Here is an 18,052-nt window from a genome sequence, read left to right as displayed (position 1 = left end):
CATGGGAAGTGGAGATGTGCCAGGCCAGGAAGCACCTGACAGGTCAGGATGCACTCCCACAGGGGAGCCTGGAGTTGCGGGGGTTGTGGTGTCAAAGACGGGTTGGGGTGCCCTCTACGTCCATTTTGCTGCTGGACCCCTCCCCAAGTGATTCATCCCAGTCCACGTCCTCATCCTCTATCTCACCTTCACCATCCAGCCCTGCTTGGCAGGGCTCACGACATCATCCCCTACTCTATGCCAACCCCAACCCCACCCCAGGGGTTTGGGTTTGTCTGGGTAAGCTTCATGGAACTCTCTCACCAATTCTGGCACATGGATGTCTGTAGCTGCTTCCCAGCATCTTTCTTCTGAACTGTATCTCCGTGGATTAGATACTGCAGTTTCCCTCTGCTTGTACTCCTCCTGTCCATCGAACATGACTGGTGGCAGTGGGAGGTCAGGTGTCTGACTGGGGTCCAGTGGCTTCTCCAGGTTGAGCAGCAAGCGATGAAACATTGGGTGGATTTTCATGGAGGCAGGCAAGCTTAGATGGAAGGCCACTGTTGATCTGTGCCTCTACTTCGAAGGGTCCCACCCTCCAAGCCTCCAGCTTATGACAGAGTACTCATGTCGGCAAGTATCATGTTGAGAGCCACACTCTATCACCCACCTGTATCTCGGGACCAGACTAACGGTGTTGGTCCGCTACCTTCTTCTAGTCGACTTTGGTTCTAGCTAGTTGTTCCTGTAACAACTGCTGCATTGCCTGCAACTGTTGCACAAACTGTGCTGCAGCAGGGATGGCCAGGTTAGAGTTGTGGGTGGGAAATGTGTGTGGGTGATATCCAAAACTGGCAAAGAATGGTGTCTGTTGGGTAGATACATGCACAGTTATTATAGGCGAACTCAGTCAAGGGTAACAAAGACATCCAATTATCCTGCTGGTAGTTGACATATTAGGAACATAGGTATTGTTGTAGGGTGGCATTCACTTTCTTTGTTTGCCCATCTATTTGGGGGTGATGAGAGGATGACATCCTAAGTTCATTCTGTAACAGCTGCCACAGAGCCTGCCAGAATCAGGCCATGAACTGGGGTCCCCGGTCTGAAACCAATCTGGTGGGGAGACCATGCAACCAGAAAATGTAGTGAATTAATAACTGGGTGGTTTCTTTGGCTGTCGGCATGCCAACACAGGGGATGAAATGAGCCATTTTACTGAAGGCACCCACGACCACCAGAATGGTGGTTTTCCCCTGGGAGGCAGGTAAGTCAGTGATAAAGTCCAGGGTCACCATTCACCAGGGACCCTCAGGTGTGGAAACTGGCTCAGCAACCCCACGGGTTGCCCTGGGGTGTGCTTAGCCCTCATAGAGTGCATTCTTGTGGTGGCTGCTCCAACTCCTGCACCCTCTCTTGGGTGAAGGGTCTTGCTCTTGCGCATGCTACAGTTCCCCAAACCAAGGATCAGAGGAAGCAGCCACCACCACCTTTTCAGGTGGTATGATGTGACATAGTGGGGACAGTGACCGGGTGTCTATCTGCAGGCACAGCTGGACCAGCTCTGGGAAAGTAGTCAGCTGCAGGGTGTGCGCCAACTCATCCAGGACCCCACCGCTGAGGCCATTACGGTATAACTACATTAAACCAAACTCGTTAAAGTCTGTCTTCTGGGCCAGAATATGAAAAGTGTTAATGTCAATCATGACAGAGTTTTTCCCCTGCCACAGGTTTTCCAGTTAGTGGGACACAGTGTCTTTCTGCTGGGGGTCTCAAAAGATCCCTGCCATGGCTTCAATGAAGTTGGTATACTGAGTCAACACAGGGTCATTCTGGAGCAATAGTGGGGTGGCCCATTGGGCAGCCTCTCCTTCTAGGAGGCTGATGATGAAGGCCTTCAACAAGTAATTCAGAAATTCCAACTGCCACACTCACATGTAAAGCTCACACTGGGCTATGAACATGGTGAACTGCTCTAGCTTCTAGTGGGCGGGCATCCCCACTGGTGTCTTGACTCGGGGCATTGGCACAGGTGGGATGGGGCCCTGTGCCTCTTGTATGTTATTCTTCTGAGCCCCCAGCTGAGTCACTTGAAGGTGCAAGGTCTGGTTCTCGGTCCGAAGGGACTGGGTTTCAGTTCGGAGGCTCTGTAGTTCCATTAACAAGGTCTTGAAGGCTCTCTGGTAGTCCTCCCCTGCCACACCGCTCACTTCCATTATTTTCATTATGGGGGCATTGGTTGGAGGAGGTGGTGGCTGAGTCAAAGTGTCCTGCCTGAAGTTGAGAGTCAGACTCAGACTTCACAGTGGTGTTTTCACTTTGTATTCAAGTAATAGACAGCTGCAGTGCAGAGTGCCTCATGAAACTAGCTACTCTTTCTAGGAACTTAGCCTCTGTCTAGCACTAGCTAAGCATGACTTTGCAACTCCAAGATGATGACTCAGCAACTGATACCCTCCCCCCCCCCCGAGTCTACTTAAGTAGGTTGGGAGTGCACGTGCAGAGATTCCTCCTTAGCTGGGTCTGTTGAATTTCCTGCCTCAAGTGTTGAGTGTGGGGTGAACGTAGAACCTCTGCCAGTCTCTCATCTCCCCCCCGATGGAGGGGGGCTGTTAACTGTCAGTTCAGGCATGGGAAGTGGAGGTGTGCCTGGCCGGGAAGCGCCTGATGGGTCAGGATGAGCTCTCACAGGGGAGCCTGGAGTTGTGGGGGCTGTGGTGTCAAAGACATGGGTTGGGGTGCCCTCTAGGTCTGTTCTGCTGCTGGACCCCTCCCCAAGTGATTCATTCCAGTCCACGTCCTCATTCTCTGTCTCGCCCTCATCAGTCCACCCCTGCCCAGCACGGCTCATAACAAGTCGAAGCTTCACCAGGAAGTGGTCTGACCATGACAATGGGGTGACATCCACCCCGCCATCTCTAGACCACCCCTTCCTCAATCTGGAGCAAAAAACAAGTTGAGGGTGTGCCCTGACCTATGCATTGGACTGGTGACAACTTGAGACAGCCCCATGGTCTTCACTACGCTCGACGTCGAAGGCCCTTCTCCGGGTCCCAACCCATAAAGAAGCCTGGAGATCAACAACTAGATCTAGGGCCTTCTCGGTGGTGGCCCCCGAACTATGGAATGCCCTCCCAGACGAGATACGCCTGGCGCCTTCTCTGTTATCTTTTCGGCGCCAGGTAAAAACTTACCTTTTCGCCCAGGCTTTTTAAATTTTGTAAATTTTTAAATATTTTAATTTAACATTCTAAACTTAATATGATCTTAATTTAAATCTCAATGGCAATTTTATTAATGTTTTATAATTGTACTATATATTTTTTTTCCACACTTGCTCATATTTTAATTGTGATTTTATTTGTTGTACACCGCCCTGAGAGCTTTCTGCTATAGGGCGGTCTAGAAATGTAATTAAATAAATAAATAAATAAAATAAATGGAGGTCATGAAATCCTGGGCCATAACACTGGAGGCAGTCTCAGCGTGGACATTGAAATCACTCAGGACTGTCATTCTGGGCTCCTTCAATACCACAGCCGAGATGGCGTCCGCCAACTCGGTCAGAGAAGCTGCCAGGTAGCAGGGTAGCAGGTACACCAGCAGCTACTCTAGTTTATTGTCTCCTTGGCCTGAGACTAGATGCAGGCTCTCATAGCCAGCTCCAAGACAGAGTGATGGTAACAGAGATGGAAGTTGTGTAGACCACAGGAACTCCTCCCTCCCCATCTCTGCAGCCTGTGCTGGTGTTGCACCGAGTATCCAGGTGGGCAAAGCTGGCTCAGCTCACCCACCCACATCTCAGTAATGCACAACAAATCGGCACCTTCATCCATGATCAAATCATGGATGAGTGTGATCTTATTGTGTCCCAATTTGCCATTAAACAACAGCACACACAGGCCAGGGGCACCGCAGATGAGAAATGAGGAACCAGTCCATGAGAGGCATGGGAGCATGGAACAAGGCATAGATAGTGTTGGGACTAATTACTTGACTAGTCAAAACATTTATTGATTCATATTGAACTCTACTTAAAACAGTATGTAGGTATACAATAATTACATACCAGTACAAAACAAAACAGAAGAGAAGATTACACAGTTGTGCCATGGTGCCTCCTTTCACATTATGCTGAACATGTTAATATTTCTTTTGTTTCAAGATGGTCAGATTGTCACTATCTGGGACTGGGTGTGTTGTAAACAGTTTCGCTTGGAAGCATCTGAAAAAAATCCCCTTAACCACATCTGCTGTCTTGCTTCAGCCATGTCTTTGGATTTGTGGTCTTGTGTTTTAATCCACAGGAGCACGGATGCCCTAGGATCCCATTCAATTAATGGTGGCATATTGTGATAGATACAGAAGAATTCATTTTCTGAATCAACTGAGAGTCTGTTTCTGTTGATGGGCTTCAAGATGATGTATGTGCTGATGAGACATTCAACGTCAGCATTAGGAGGCTTGACTGCCAGAAGGCATGCCATGAGCATTGTGACATTTCTGTAAGCTTTAGATAATGCAAGAAAATGAAACAAATGGGCCAATGTCATCTTGCAAACGTCACTGATGTTGTCAAGATGAAGTGTCTCTCCATCTCTAGTGAAAGTTCTGCCAGATCAAGATTCTCACCTAGCACCTTGTGAACTTCTTCCAGATTTACTAAAGGTTGCAAAGTGGCAAAAGGCTTCATATTGAGCAACCGATTAGCATCAGCTTCAACATGTTTATTCAAGGACTCAACAAGAGAGTCAACCACAGAGAGCACCAATGTATTTCCCGTCAGATACATATTGGTGGTTTTCCATGCATCAGTTTGTGCACTTTCTCATCAGCTGAATTCCTTTCGGCACCACAGTTCCATCTGGCTGTGGCTTCATCCTTGAAAGCACTGACCCAGAGGTTTGGCAGGATCCAAACAAATGCTGTTATTTCAATGTTGAGAACATGGATTTTACTGATGTAGTCAGCTTCTCTTTGTCAAGGGTGGTGATCCCATCTACTTGTAGCTGCTTCTGGTACCTACTAAAGAGCATAAGTACATCAGCCAGAAAAAAACATATTTAAGAGCTTTTCCTCATCAAGGAGGAATGCAAGAAACCCACATGCTGCCTTCTCCTTAGATGTCTTTAAGTTGAGGACAAGACAATGCCAGGACACTAATACTGAATTCACTAGTGAGAAGAAAACTCTGTCCACCTGACCTCAAAAAGCTTGGAAAGTGCAACAAGATGGCAGATGTTGGCTTCTGCATTGTCCCAAAGTTCTCTGCTTCTGAGGCCTGATGTGTGGAAATATGTGCTCAGCCCTACAAGCTGCTGGAAGATGTGTCCAACTTCACTGACTGAGTTATTTGTTGACTTCCATGCAAGATTAGAGCTGTGGACTCCACACTAGATCTTCACTAGAGGAACAGAACATTCTTGACCATCACCCCTAATTTTGGACTGGAAGAGAGCCCATAAGCAGACTTTTGGGCTGTGGGGTGGAATTCCCTGTGTATGTGTCTGTGCATGTTTGGGAGTCCTCTGTATGTGTGTGTGTGTTTGGGAGTCCCTGGTTGGCGAGTGGAGCGAGTACGTAGGCAGAGCCTCCCAGTCACCCATATCGATGGACGCTCCATCTGTGACAAGGAAGATGCATGCATGAAGACATGCCTAGCTACTGCAGATTCAACTGTCTTGCTGCAGGGAAGACTGCATATAGTACGCCTTTTGCACTATGACTTCAGGGTTCACTGGAACCTAGAAAGTACAGCTGTTCATCACCAGCTTTGGTAATGACTTTTGCCATTACATAACTCTTGTCAATTCTGGTTTGGTCCACAGTGCCATCACACTTCAGGGACAGTGTCAATGTGTCAGCACTCAGTTTTCTTGGTGAAGCTATCTCACTTTCTACAATGCACTGCAGAAATTCTTTGTGGGCAGCTGGAGTAAAGTACTGAAAGTCCATCTTGGGTCCACATACCAATTCTGAACTGTCAAAGGAAAAAACAGATGCTACCTTACTCACAACCACTCTTGCAGGAAATGAGTACACACTCAGAGTCAATTTATTTGCATCTACATGTGCGTGCAGCAGGAGGATGCAAACTTTGTCTCCTAGTTTTTCACTTGACCTGGATATTGCTTTTCCCATAGAAGAAGTCAGCACAGTTTTCATAGGTGTCAAGGCTGACAGTTAGATTGTTTTAATACTTCCACTGTGGTAGGATTGCTCCAAATGCTTTTCAACTGTCTTTTTCCAATAAATTGCTTATTATTATTTTATTTATTTATTATTTGATTTTATATCCCACCCTTCCTCCCAGGAGGAGCCCGGGGCTCCAAAAGAAATTGTTCCATATTCTTTTGCTCTCGGGGGCACTTTAGTAATCACTGAAAATATTTTTACTATTCTGAAAACTTGAAACATGCTACACCTAACATAGTGTCAGCCATTTTGATGAAAATGTTCAAAGTCATCATCTTTTGGACCATGCTTGTTTAACGTGATTTCATAACACCCTTATGTCCTGATGTTCTACTAGATGTGGCTGACATCAAGATTCTTGATGTTCATCAGCAGGTGAAGATGCAAACATAGTTGCAAATATTGTGTTGGCAGGTAGTGCTTGAGATACATTGGCTAGCACAGCTGCTGTAGATAGCGATTGCGGTGGACTGTTGGATGCTGCTAGCCAGTGCTGCAGGGAGTTGGTTTTGACAAGCTGTCTTGGATTCATTTTTTTCATTCTTGTATTTTTATTATTTATTTATTAAATTTATATCCCGCCCTTCCTCCCAGAAGGAGCCCAGAGTGGCACAAAGGTGTCCCATGGTACAAAGTGGTACAGCAATACACTTGGCAAAATGAACTTTTAGGTTGAAAGGGTATACAAAATATTAGCAACGGAAGTGGCCGAATGGAACTTATGGGTTGAAAGAAATCAGTATAACCAATTTCCCCCCCTGTCTCTATCTAAACATCCCTACAGACACAAACGTTGTGCTTGTCCTAGCCAGCAAGGAACTATTTCAAAAGGCAAAGTGCTGCAGTTTTAGTTTTCAGCAGCCTGTGGTCCAAAAACTGTCTCCAGCAGCTACAGTTCTCCTCAGGCCTTGAAGTTCCTCTTTTGTGCTCAGCCCCGTCTGGTAGCATAGTCGGTTCTCTCTTTCAGCAGACAGTTTGGCAAATCACAGGACAGGCCTGTGACTGTCCTTTCAGCTCTTTGTGCAGGCTCTTTGTCCTTCCTTCTCCAACCATACTGTTTTGTTTTCTCAATTATATCAGCAGCTGCAATGTAGGGCAGGTTTCTGTTGTGTCACACTACAGTTCCTAGGGTTCTTGCAGCTTTGTTTGCTAGTGTTCACTTATCCTGGAGAACTATCCGTGAAGAAGACTCGTATCACGTGGTTAGACTTCTGGAAAGTTCAGTTCAATAGAAAGTAACATCATCTAAGAGAGACTTTCAGATTGAGAGAAGGCCTCGCTCCGCTAGACCCAACAGACTGCGAGGCTTTACCGATTGAACAATGTTGGTCAAGAAGCACAAGGTCCCCAGAAAAACTGAAGGATAAGCAGGTATATTGATATTAATATAAATTGTGGCCTTATTTCAGTGTTATAAATAATCCATGGTTTAGAGGCAACAAGTATGCAGTTTTTGAGCAGCCATTTTGTGAAGCTCCTCCATTAACCCTTAGGATACCACAATAATAAATATGAATAGAACCTGCAATATATTGTATCTGGTCCAGAACTTGCAACTAGTGCAGAATGCGGTAGCCAGACTGCTCACAGGAGCAGATTACTAGCATATGGTTGCCATATTGTCTGGTTATCTGGGTTTTACCTGGATTGTAGCCATGCTACCCAGTGTAGTGAAATGTGTCTTTAAGTTAGATGCACAGCAAAGATAGAGTTAACTTTCTCTAGAGGTGTCAGAATGTATGGTTGGGATTCTGATGTTTCTGAGAATGAGCTAGGAGAGTGGGGCAGTTGGGCTGAGTCGTCTGGAGGGGAGGAGGAGGCTTCCCAGATAGAGGGGGGAAACCTTGAACAGGCAACACACTCGTTTCCCACGCACTCCCTCCCTAGGAATGTGAAGCAGTTACAGACAGAGGGGGAAGAGGAGGGACACCAAGGCCCTTCGGCTGCAGAGAAGGGTAGAGAGAAATCACCTGAAGTGGTGGGCCAACCCCCCCACTCCCTACCATCCTTTCCGAATCAGAAGGGGAGGAGGTAGCCGCCCCCCATCGCCCCGCACCCGAAGACAGTTAAAAAGGCGCTAAAGAAAAGAGGAGGGAAGGGGCGTAGATGTGGGCAGTTTGAGGCGGAGCGAGAGAATTCGCGCCCAAAAGCCCCCTTGATAAGGGACAGGGGATGTTTGATACTCTGTTCTATCAACTCTCTTCCATGTCGCGGGTTTTGGTTCATGTTAAGAGTTCATGAGGTGGAGAAGCCTATGTCTGGAAATTACTCTAATAAAAACTGATTTGCTTTCATCAAGTGATTCTGTTCTTGAGTCCCAACCCGGGCACGACAAGAGGATATTACACACCCTAGGCAGCCTTTCCCAACTAGTGGGCCACCAGATATTGTTGGACCGCAATTCCCATCTTTCCTGACCATTGGCAATGCTGGCTGAGGCTGATGGGAGTTGTGGTCCAACAACATCTGGTGGCCCACTAGTTGGGAAAGGCTGCACTAGGGGGAGCTAGACTGATTTAGTTACTGGAGTTAGTTAGTGTTGTGTGTGCTGGGTGAGGCCTAGCACAGAACAAGCTCAGATGTTTTACTGTTTAAGAATGATTAAATAAAGAAGCTCTATTTTATCCTCGGTCTCATCCTGATCAATACAACACCCGGTGCCCGATTAGCCCATTAGGTGGCCCAAATTCCCAGCTTTCATTTTTTTAAAAAAGCAAGTCTCTAGCGTATGGATCCAGACATACAAGGCAAAATGTGGAGAGAGCTTTCTGTCCATTTTGTGAGAAATCAGCCTATTCCCGCCTTCCATTATTGTTAGTCAATGTCCTGTCCTGGGAAAATCAAGTGTTTTAGCCAGCCTGCCTACTGCACATGCAGAATCTAGTAGTTTAGAAAACTGCACATGCTCACTTGATCAACACATGCAGCTCCACCCCTTATCCACAGACTTTCTGGTTGCGTCAACAAGGAGAAGCAGCCTTCATCTCAATTGCCTCTATATCTTGGGGTACGTGTCTTAAGTGGTAAATGCAATGGGAGGGTCTGCCTGCTATCATGGAGGATGGGATAAAGGAGTTTGAATCCACCAAATGCTCCCTCCCCAAACAAATACAATTAGAAAAGCAAGCCTCTCTGTAGAAAAGGCTGAGATACTAGTACTTGCATTTTTCAGCCCTACCCCCACCCTGTTAATTGGAGCTTACTCCCACGTAAAGTTGCATTGGAAGGCAGCCTCTTCTTCCTGTTGCTTGGCAGAGCCTCTGTTCAGCAATTCAGAAAAGGCTAACAAGTAGTTTTTAAAATATATTTTCTTCTTCAAAATGACTGGCAGGCATGTTCCCATCAAAGATCACCTTACTTCATTTCCTCCCCAGGGGTGGTTGGATGTGTGCGTATGTATATATACACACATACGTATACATATATACATACACACAGACTCTGTATATAATCAATGTAGTAGGGGATGCAACCTTTCTCCCCTTAAGATGAATAGGAATGGAACAATCCATCCCACACTCACCAGCTTGGGAAAAGGTATTTGCTTATTATGTGATATACAGTAGGGCCCCACTCATACGGCGGATTACGTTCCAGACCCCCGCTGAAAAGTGAAACCAACCGAAAAGTGGAACTCCATCAATAAAATGGTACCCGACGCCCGAAAAACACTGTAAAAGCGGAACAAGCGCCGTATGAGTGGGGCTTTACTCTAATTGAAAGCCACCATATTAGCGGACCGCTGAAAAGCAGACCGCCGAAAAGAGGGGCCCTACAATATTTTGCTCTTGGTGCTACATGTCTACCTCCTGGCAGTGGCTGAAATTCCTTATTAATAGAGGCAAGTTTATAATTTAGTGCTATAGAATGCACTTAGCACGTATTTAGAGGATCCATTTTCTTTATTACTCTTTCACATATTCAAAGCCCAATTCTTGTCTTTGCAAGGACTGGGGAGAATTTCCTTTGTTTAAAATTTGAAATGAAAACTGTAGCTTCTTTTATATAGCCAAATTTCAAACATTATATATTTTGCTTTGTAAACCTCTTTGGGAACTTTTTGTTGAAAATCAGTATATAACTATTTTTACTACTATTACTATTTTTGGCAAAACTCCATATACATTGTATACTCAAACTACTCTGAAGTTCAGGCAAACCTCGCTGCACAACAAGGTTCTGTTCCTTCTAGTGGCATATTAAATACTCTAAAGATACAATACATAATTCCTATTTACTTACTGATCTTCAATTTACTGCTCAGCATAACCATAACCTTGCGTGTCTTCAGGTACTTCAAACTTATGCAGGAGTATAGGCTAGTGTTGGAAAGGATTCTGTGATAGCATTGCTTGCTTTGAAGCTAATTAGATTCAGTAATACGCAAAATACTTTGCGGTTTAAGAATGTACCTATAGCCCACAGACTGTGAAAGACCAACCCAAATTGTGTTTGCATTTTGACAAATTTGTAGGGCAGTCCAATATCTCAGAGAGGAGGTCAGGTCTCCTGCTCCCCTGGTGTGTTCATTATAGCTGCCCTGCTTTTTAAAGTTTGATAGAGATATCTGTGGGTTATAGGTACGTTCTTAAACAGTAAGGTTTTTTGCCTATTAGTGAATTTCTCTGCTTTTTAATCCGGGAGATAAGAAATGGGATCCTGTTCAAGGAATGGATTGATCATTTGCATGCTTATTGAGTTCAGTGGGATTTACTCCACTGCAATCATGCTTAGGATAGGTGAAACTGACCATAGGGGATGGGGAGGGGAGGAAGAGGAGGGAGAGGACGAAGGGTGGAGGGGAGGAGGGGAATGGGAGCAGGAAGGAGGGGGAGGGGAGGGGAAGGACAGGTTTGATCATTTGCATGTTTATTGAGTTCAGTGCGATTTACTCCTGTACAATCATCCTTAGGATACGTGAAACTGATGGGGGGAGGGAGGGATGGCTGGAGTGGGCAGGGAAGGAGGAAGAAGGGAGAGGGGAGGGGAGGAGGAAGGGAGAGGGGAGGGGAAGGAGGGGAAAGCCAGGTAAAACTGACCATGGGGGAGAAGTAGGAGAGGGGAGAGGGAAGGAGAAAGGGAGGGGAGAGGGGAACAGAAGGAGGGGGAGGGGAAGGAGGAGATTGGAGGGAGAGGGGCAAAGGAAGGGGCAGGGGAGGGCAGGTTTGATCATTTGCATGTTTATTGAGTTCTATGGGATTTACTCACGTGCAATCATACTTAGGATAGGTAAAGCTGACCATGGGAAGTCTGGAGTGGGCAGGGGAGAAGGAAGAAGGAAGAAGGGAGGAGAGGAAGAAGGGTGTTGAGCCTCAGCTCTCCCTTCAGGGCCAGGAAGGGGGGAGGCATGAGTTGCAGGCGCCTCAGCTGTCTGAGGGCGCGGAAGAACCAGCAATTATTGAGTCTGAGCAGGACCTTGGGAGGGGAAGCGAGCCTGAACTTGGGCCAGTTCCCACTGATAGCATGATCTCAGAAGCAGAGAGCGCGCTGCCCCCAGTTGTTGCAGAGGAGCCGTTGGGGGAAGTTCAGGAGACTCTGCCAACTCCTCCCCAGCCAAGCAGTTCTCAGGATGCCAACAGTGTGATGCAGCCTCCTGACCTCAAGCCTACTCCGGAGCAGGTGTCTTCCGATGAAACGTTGGAGACCCGCCCCCCCGTTGCCTTGTGCCCGCCGCCATGAGAAGTGGACAGGGCAGAGACAGGACTTGCGGAGGAGTCAGAGATTATGCTCAAAAATGTTCCCTACTTAAGCTGGCAGCGCACGGGGGGGTTGCTGAGGCAACTTTCTTCACATGTCGTAGAGCATGTGTAGAGTGTAGCTAGGGATTCTAGTGAGCCAGTATAGGTGTTTCTTATGAAGTGCAATGCCTTTGATGTATCCATTACTTTAATAAAATGAGATTTAATTGCACCCGTGTCTCAGTCTCTTGGTTCCGGCTCCGGATGGGACAAAGGGAGAGGAAAGGGGAAGGAGGGGAAAGCCAGGTCTGATCATTTGCATGCTTATTGAGTTCAATGGTATGTACTCCCATGCAATCATGCTTAAGATAGGAAAAACTGACCATGGGGATGCAAAGGGGTGCAGAGGGGGAAGGCAGGGATTGGAGGGGGAGGGAATTGGAGGGGAGGGAAGGGGCAAGAGGGAGAAGGGAGGGTGGGTTTGATCAGTTGCATAGTTTTTGAGTCCAATGGGATTTATTTCTGTGCAATCATGTTTGAAAATGGAAATGGACTGCCTTCAAGTCAATCCCGACCTATGGTGACCCTATGAATAGGGTTTTCATGGTAAACGGTATTCAGAGGTGGTTTACCATTGCCTTCCTCTGAGGCTGACAGGCAGTGACTGGCCCAAGGTCACCCAGTGAGCTTCATGGTTATGTGGGGATTCAAACCCTGGTCTCCCAGAACATAGTCCAACACTGACCTGGGGGAGGGGCAGGGAGGGTAGGAGGAGGGGAGGAGATTGGGTGGGTGGGCACTGGGCAGAGGGGAAGCCCCTTTCCTTTCCAAAAGGAAAATATTGTGATCAGTATCATTGCTTTTCAGGGTTTCCCCAACCTTTTTATTCTACAGCAGGCACATGTAGACTCCCACCCAAATTTAAACCAAAGCCAGGCTACATCCACACCAGACCTTTATTTCACTTTGGACAGTCATGGCTTCTCTCAAAGAATCCTGGGAAATGTAGTTATTAAAGGGTGCTGAGAGTTGCTAGGAGATGCCCTGTTCCCCTCACAGAGCTTCAGTCAGAGCAGCTGACTGTTAAACCCCTCTGGCCACTGGAGCTCTGTCAGGGGAATAGGAGTCTCCTCTCAGCACCCTTCACAAACTACACTTCCCAGGATTCTCTGGGTGAAGCCATGATTGTCTCACATGAAATCTAAGTCTGGTGTGGGTCCGCACCCTGATTAGCCAAGCTAAGCAGCTGGGAGTCTGGCTTTTCAAACACTGACAGTTGGTTCTTACTGAGCATGCCCAACATTATCATTCAGTTCAATGCAAAATTTATTAAATTAATTAAAAATCAACCAGGCATTTTTTAAACTTTTAAACAGCAGAAGATGAAGGTCAGCATTTGGGGCAAGGTCAGTAACAGGATTACAGGTCCTCTGTGAACATGGCTGATTTTCAATTAATTTCAACAGATTATAAGAACTCTGAGAGAAAAAAAGTCCATAAGGGCTCTGGGTTTTTTTCTCTCTCTTTAGACTTTGAACTCTCAATTCTTTCTGACTGTTTTGTTTATTGCCATTAAAATTGAGAGGGTTGTTAAGCAAGCGTTTCTGAGTTCAGGACTATACATTTTGTAAGGTTTTGTTTTCAAATGAGCTTATGGGAAGCATCAGAATGGGAAGGGGTGTGTGTTTTCAATTTAACATTGCGGAATGTGAAAAATCCACACTGGCTATAGTATACAGCCACTCTTGTGGCTGTATAATAAGATTATTGACTGAACTGATAATATTGAAATCTTGATTTCTATCTGCGTTACAGGTTGTAGTGTTCATTTCACATTTCCTAATTGTTGCTAAGGCAACCTCTAGGTCACAATATTGCTTTTAATTGACTGATTGTGTATTTTTATTGTTTTTGTAACCTGCCCTGAGGGCAAGATATATATCCTCTAAATAAATAAATAAATATTCCAAAATGTTGGAAATTAGAGTCTAGGCATTTAAGGTTGAAAATGAAAGTTTTTTAAAAAGTTTGCTCACATCCTCCCCCAGTTGCAACCATTAATGTGCTTAATTTGCAAATAATTTGAATAATTAGTAAATCATTAGCATAATATGCAAATCAGCATGCCCGGATTTGTGGAACTTGAATATGGCAACCTTATACTAGCAACATGTTACCCTGTTGCTGAAAGAGCTGCAGTGGTTGCCAATTTGCTACCAAGCCAGCTTCAAGGTACTTGTGTTAATTCATAAAGCCATAAACAACTTGGGCCCAAAGTACCCTAAGAACCACCAGACTCCCTATATTCCATCTCAATCACTGAGATTTTCTAATGGGGCATTCTTAGTGGTTCCTCACACCCCTGAGGTTCAGTTGGCCTCCACCAGAGACCAAGTGTTTAGTGTGGCAGGCCCTGCCCTGTGAACTCCCTATTAGGGTTGCCAGATGTCCGTTTTTTGCCGGGAGACTCTGGATTTTGGGGGTCCTGTCTGGGTCTCCAGGTGAATCATCTTAATCATCGGACTCTCAGCTTTCTTAAAAAAATTCTAGGTGATCTGCTTCACAAGATATGCACCAAAACATCACACACACCCCACAACTTCTGTTAAATCAGCTTGTAGCAGGCTGCTCTATCCCTGCCCTTTTAGGTTTGTAGCCAATAAATGAAGTCAGGGTTATGATTTGTTGACCTCCAGGCAGTGCCTAGACCCCATTGCAACGCCAGAATATGTTTTTTTTTTCCTGTTTATCAGAAAATCTTATAAATTGAGTAAGTATATAGCTTTCAGGTTTTTTTCTCTGTTGTGTGCAGGAGTCAACAAGTTTAAATTTTCCTGGGCTGTTCAAGAGGGCAGTGTTTGAACCTTTAATCCAGTACTCGCTTCTCTAGGAGTAAAGCTGCAATGCTAATCCCACATACCTGGAGTAAACCCCATTGAATTCAATAGAACTTACTTTTGAGTAGACATGGTTAGGATTGTGCTGTAATTTAATGGGACTTTTGAGTGAACATAGCAAAGAATTGTGTTTGTGTTGTAAATCTTTCTCACCCTCTCCAATCCTATTTTTTAAAGCAATTAGGCAGGGTTTACTTAGGTATCACAGTTTTTATTATGTAGGAAACTAATAGTGATTTTTAAAAAATGTTCTGTAATGACCAACTGGTTTGACAACAAACTATTATATGGGGTATATACATTTTTACATCTGTAGTGTGTTTGCGTATATGGAGTCTTTCCAACAACATAGGGTTGCCAAATGGAAACCAAGGCAGCTCACCACAAGAAATCAATCCCTTTAAAATCCAATAACCATAAAGACAAGTATAAACAGTTGCAAAACAGCTTAAAGTGGCATGATTCTGAATTTTGGGTTGGGTGAATGAAGTTCCTTATCACTTGAGGTTGGAGTTCTCGGCACGCTTCCCTGTTTGAGTAAGCCCCATTGAATACATTGGGACTTGCTTCTGAGTAAACAAACATAGGATTGCACTATAAATATATTTACAGGTTGTGTAAATAATAAACATTTTTGAATGTAATGCTTATATAAATATTTCTTCATACTGTGTCCTAATAAGTATTTGATTTCACACTATGGTTGTAGATTATTGTTTCCTGTACATTTTAAGTGTGCCCTTCTTCCTTGGGGTGCTCATGGTCCCCCTCCGTTGTTTTCATCCTGAGGGGCAGATAGGTGAGAGATGGTGAGTAGCCCATGGTCACCCAAGTATACTTTATAGCTCATTTCCATTTTGAAAAATTAATTAAAACGATTTACATGCAGGCAAAGTTTATTAAATAGATCCACACAATACATTTAAAGCACATCCAACTCGCATTTAAAGCGCATGACTTCCTCCAAAGAATCCTGGGAAGTGTAGTTTCCCCCTCACAGTTATAGTTTTCACCACCCTTAACAAACTACAGTTCCCATGATTGTGTGGTGAAATTCATGTGCTTCAAATGCGTGTTGAATGTACTTTAAATGAATATGATATGCATTCATTAGTGAATTGAAAAGAACAATTTAAAAATATATATTTTTTAATAGGGGAAGGGTATAGCTCAGTGGTAGGGCATATGCTTTCCATGCAAATATCCAAAATTCAATTTCTGGAAAAGACTATTGCCTGGAGCTAGAGGGTCCCAAATGGCCTCAGTCAGTATAAGGCACATTCCTTTGTGACTAAAAGTGGGAAGAGACTCAAGGGCCACAGTGACTCCAAAAATTATTTATGTATTTTATTTACAACATTTATATATTGCTTTATTGTAAAAAAATCTTAAAGCGGTTTACAGAAGGAATTAAAACAATAAAATTACTGGCAACAACAGTTAAAGATAGGTATTTAAAAACATTAAAAATAATAAAACCAACAATGAGTTAAAAATGGATAAAAAACACAATAGCTTCTACATGCCTGGATAGGCTTGCCTAAACAAAAAGGTTTTTAGCAGGTGCTGAAGAGTACATTGAAGGCGTCTGGCTAATGTCAATAGGCAGGGAGTTCCAAAGCATAGGTGTTGGCACACTAAAGGACTGATTTCTTACAAGAGCAGAGCAAGTACTATGTGGAACCCATAACATCGAAAGCACACCTTGAACTTGGCCTAATAGCAAATTGGCAACCAATGCAGATTTCAGAACAGAGATATTATGTGCTGATAGGGTCTCACTCATGTCAGCAATCATGCTGCAACATTCTGGATTAGCTGCCCCAGGTCAGGTTGTGCTGCATGGGGATTTCTGTGTCCTTGACTGACTGGCTGACAGGATTTTTTTTATTTTGGTTTTTGGTTAGGAATCCTGCCTGGTTGTGGGTTGCTGAGTTGGTATGGTATTGCATTTAGGAAATCATAACTGTCTTTTGTTTTTCTTTTCTGTATACATTTCATTTACCTTTAACCTCACTCCCTTACATCCATAGAAGCAACAACAGTGGTTCCATGCACTCAGCTCAATCCCCTTAAACCCACTGATGATGCACCTTGTTGGTTGCATTATGGTTTGCTCCCTGCCCAATAGTGGTAAAAGAGAATTCACACGTTTGGAAGTGTGGCTGAAATTGTTGTTATTCCCAACCTGCTGCCTGTGAAGGTAGACCAAATTATGTGTGTTTTTTCTCTGTCGGTTATTACTCACTGGAATTGGGTTGGGTGTCAAAGTGAGTTTATAGCAGCCCACAGGGGAGACAAAAAAGGGGAGAGAATCTTCTTACTCTTACTCATTTCTCAGACTTCTTTCTGAAGTGAAGGGTCAAATCTGTAAAGAGGTTTGGAGCAGCCAAGTTAAAATGTAGGGGCAGGGTGTTCCAGGCACCGGGTTGCCAACCCTGCTTGGGTATGGATATCTTTGCAGAGGATCCCTAAGTCAAGCTTTACCAACAGCACAATCTAAACTATATCTACTCAGAATTAAGTCCTGATGAGTTCTATGGGGCTTAGTCCCTTAGGGCCTGGCAACCAAGAAGTCTTCTGTATCTTTAAAAGTTGTGGAGGGGGAAGGGAGAATTCCACCTTGTGGTTTTCCCCATTACAGAGTTGCAAGAACACCTGCACTTGGCTGACTTTCTCTTCTCCTAAAGATACAGGATCAGGCCATGAACCTGGCAACCCTAATGGTGCCCTTGCCATTTTAACTATCTGTTCATCTATCCAAGTCCAAGTAGAAATAACTTAAATACAAAGCCTCCAATACACTAAACTGCTGGTATATTTTTAAAATCTTCAGTAGTACCACTTCTATCAAACCACTTACATTTCCATTCTTTCTTACCTTGCTGCACTGAAACAATGTCATTTAAATGTCTTATAAGAACAGACACTTTTTTCTTATTAGCAGAGTAATCAAGGAGCACTATTGGCAGCAAAAAGAGAGATCAGTAGGATTTTTTTCTCTAAATTTGTGCAGTTCATTTAGAGTACAATCCTGTATTCAAGATACACCTACTTGTGGGGGTGGGGTCTTAAGATAGGATGCAACCCCACTACCTGTCTTGAGAATACTTTTCTTCCAGCAGAGATACCCTCATATAACTTTGTGGGTATGCTAGTGTAATTCCATGCTGCTCTACCTGCAGCACTGGCACAACACCCCCAGTGGAGGGCCCAAGGACAGAAGCATGATGTGTGTAGGACAGGGAAGAAGCAGAAAAATATTAGATCCTATATTCCTTTGTTCTCTGATACTACTCC

Source organism: Rhineura floridana, chromosome 6 (assembly GCF_030035675.1).
Source record: "Rhineura floridana isolate rRhiFlo1 chromosome 6, rRhiFlo1.hap2, whole genome shotgun sequence".
Taxonomy (NCBI): Eukaryota; Metazoa; Chordata; class Lepidosauria; order Squamata; family Rhineuridae; genus Rhineura; species Rhineura floridana.
Note: the sequence above shows the minus strand (reverse complement) of the source record.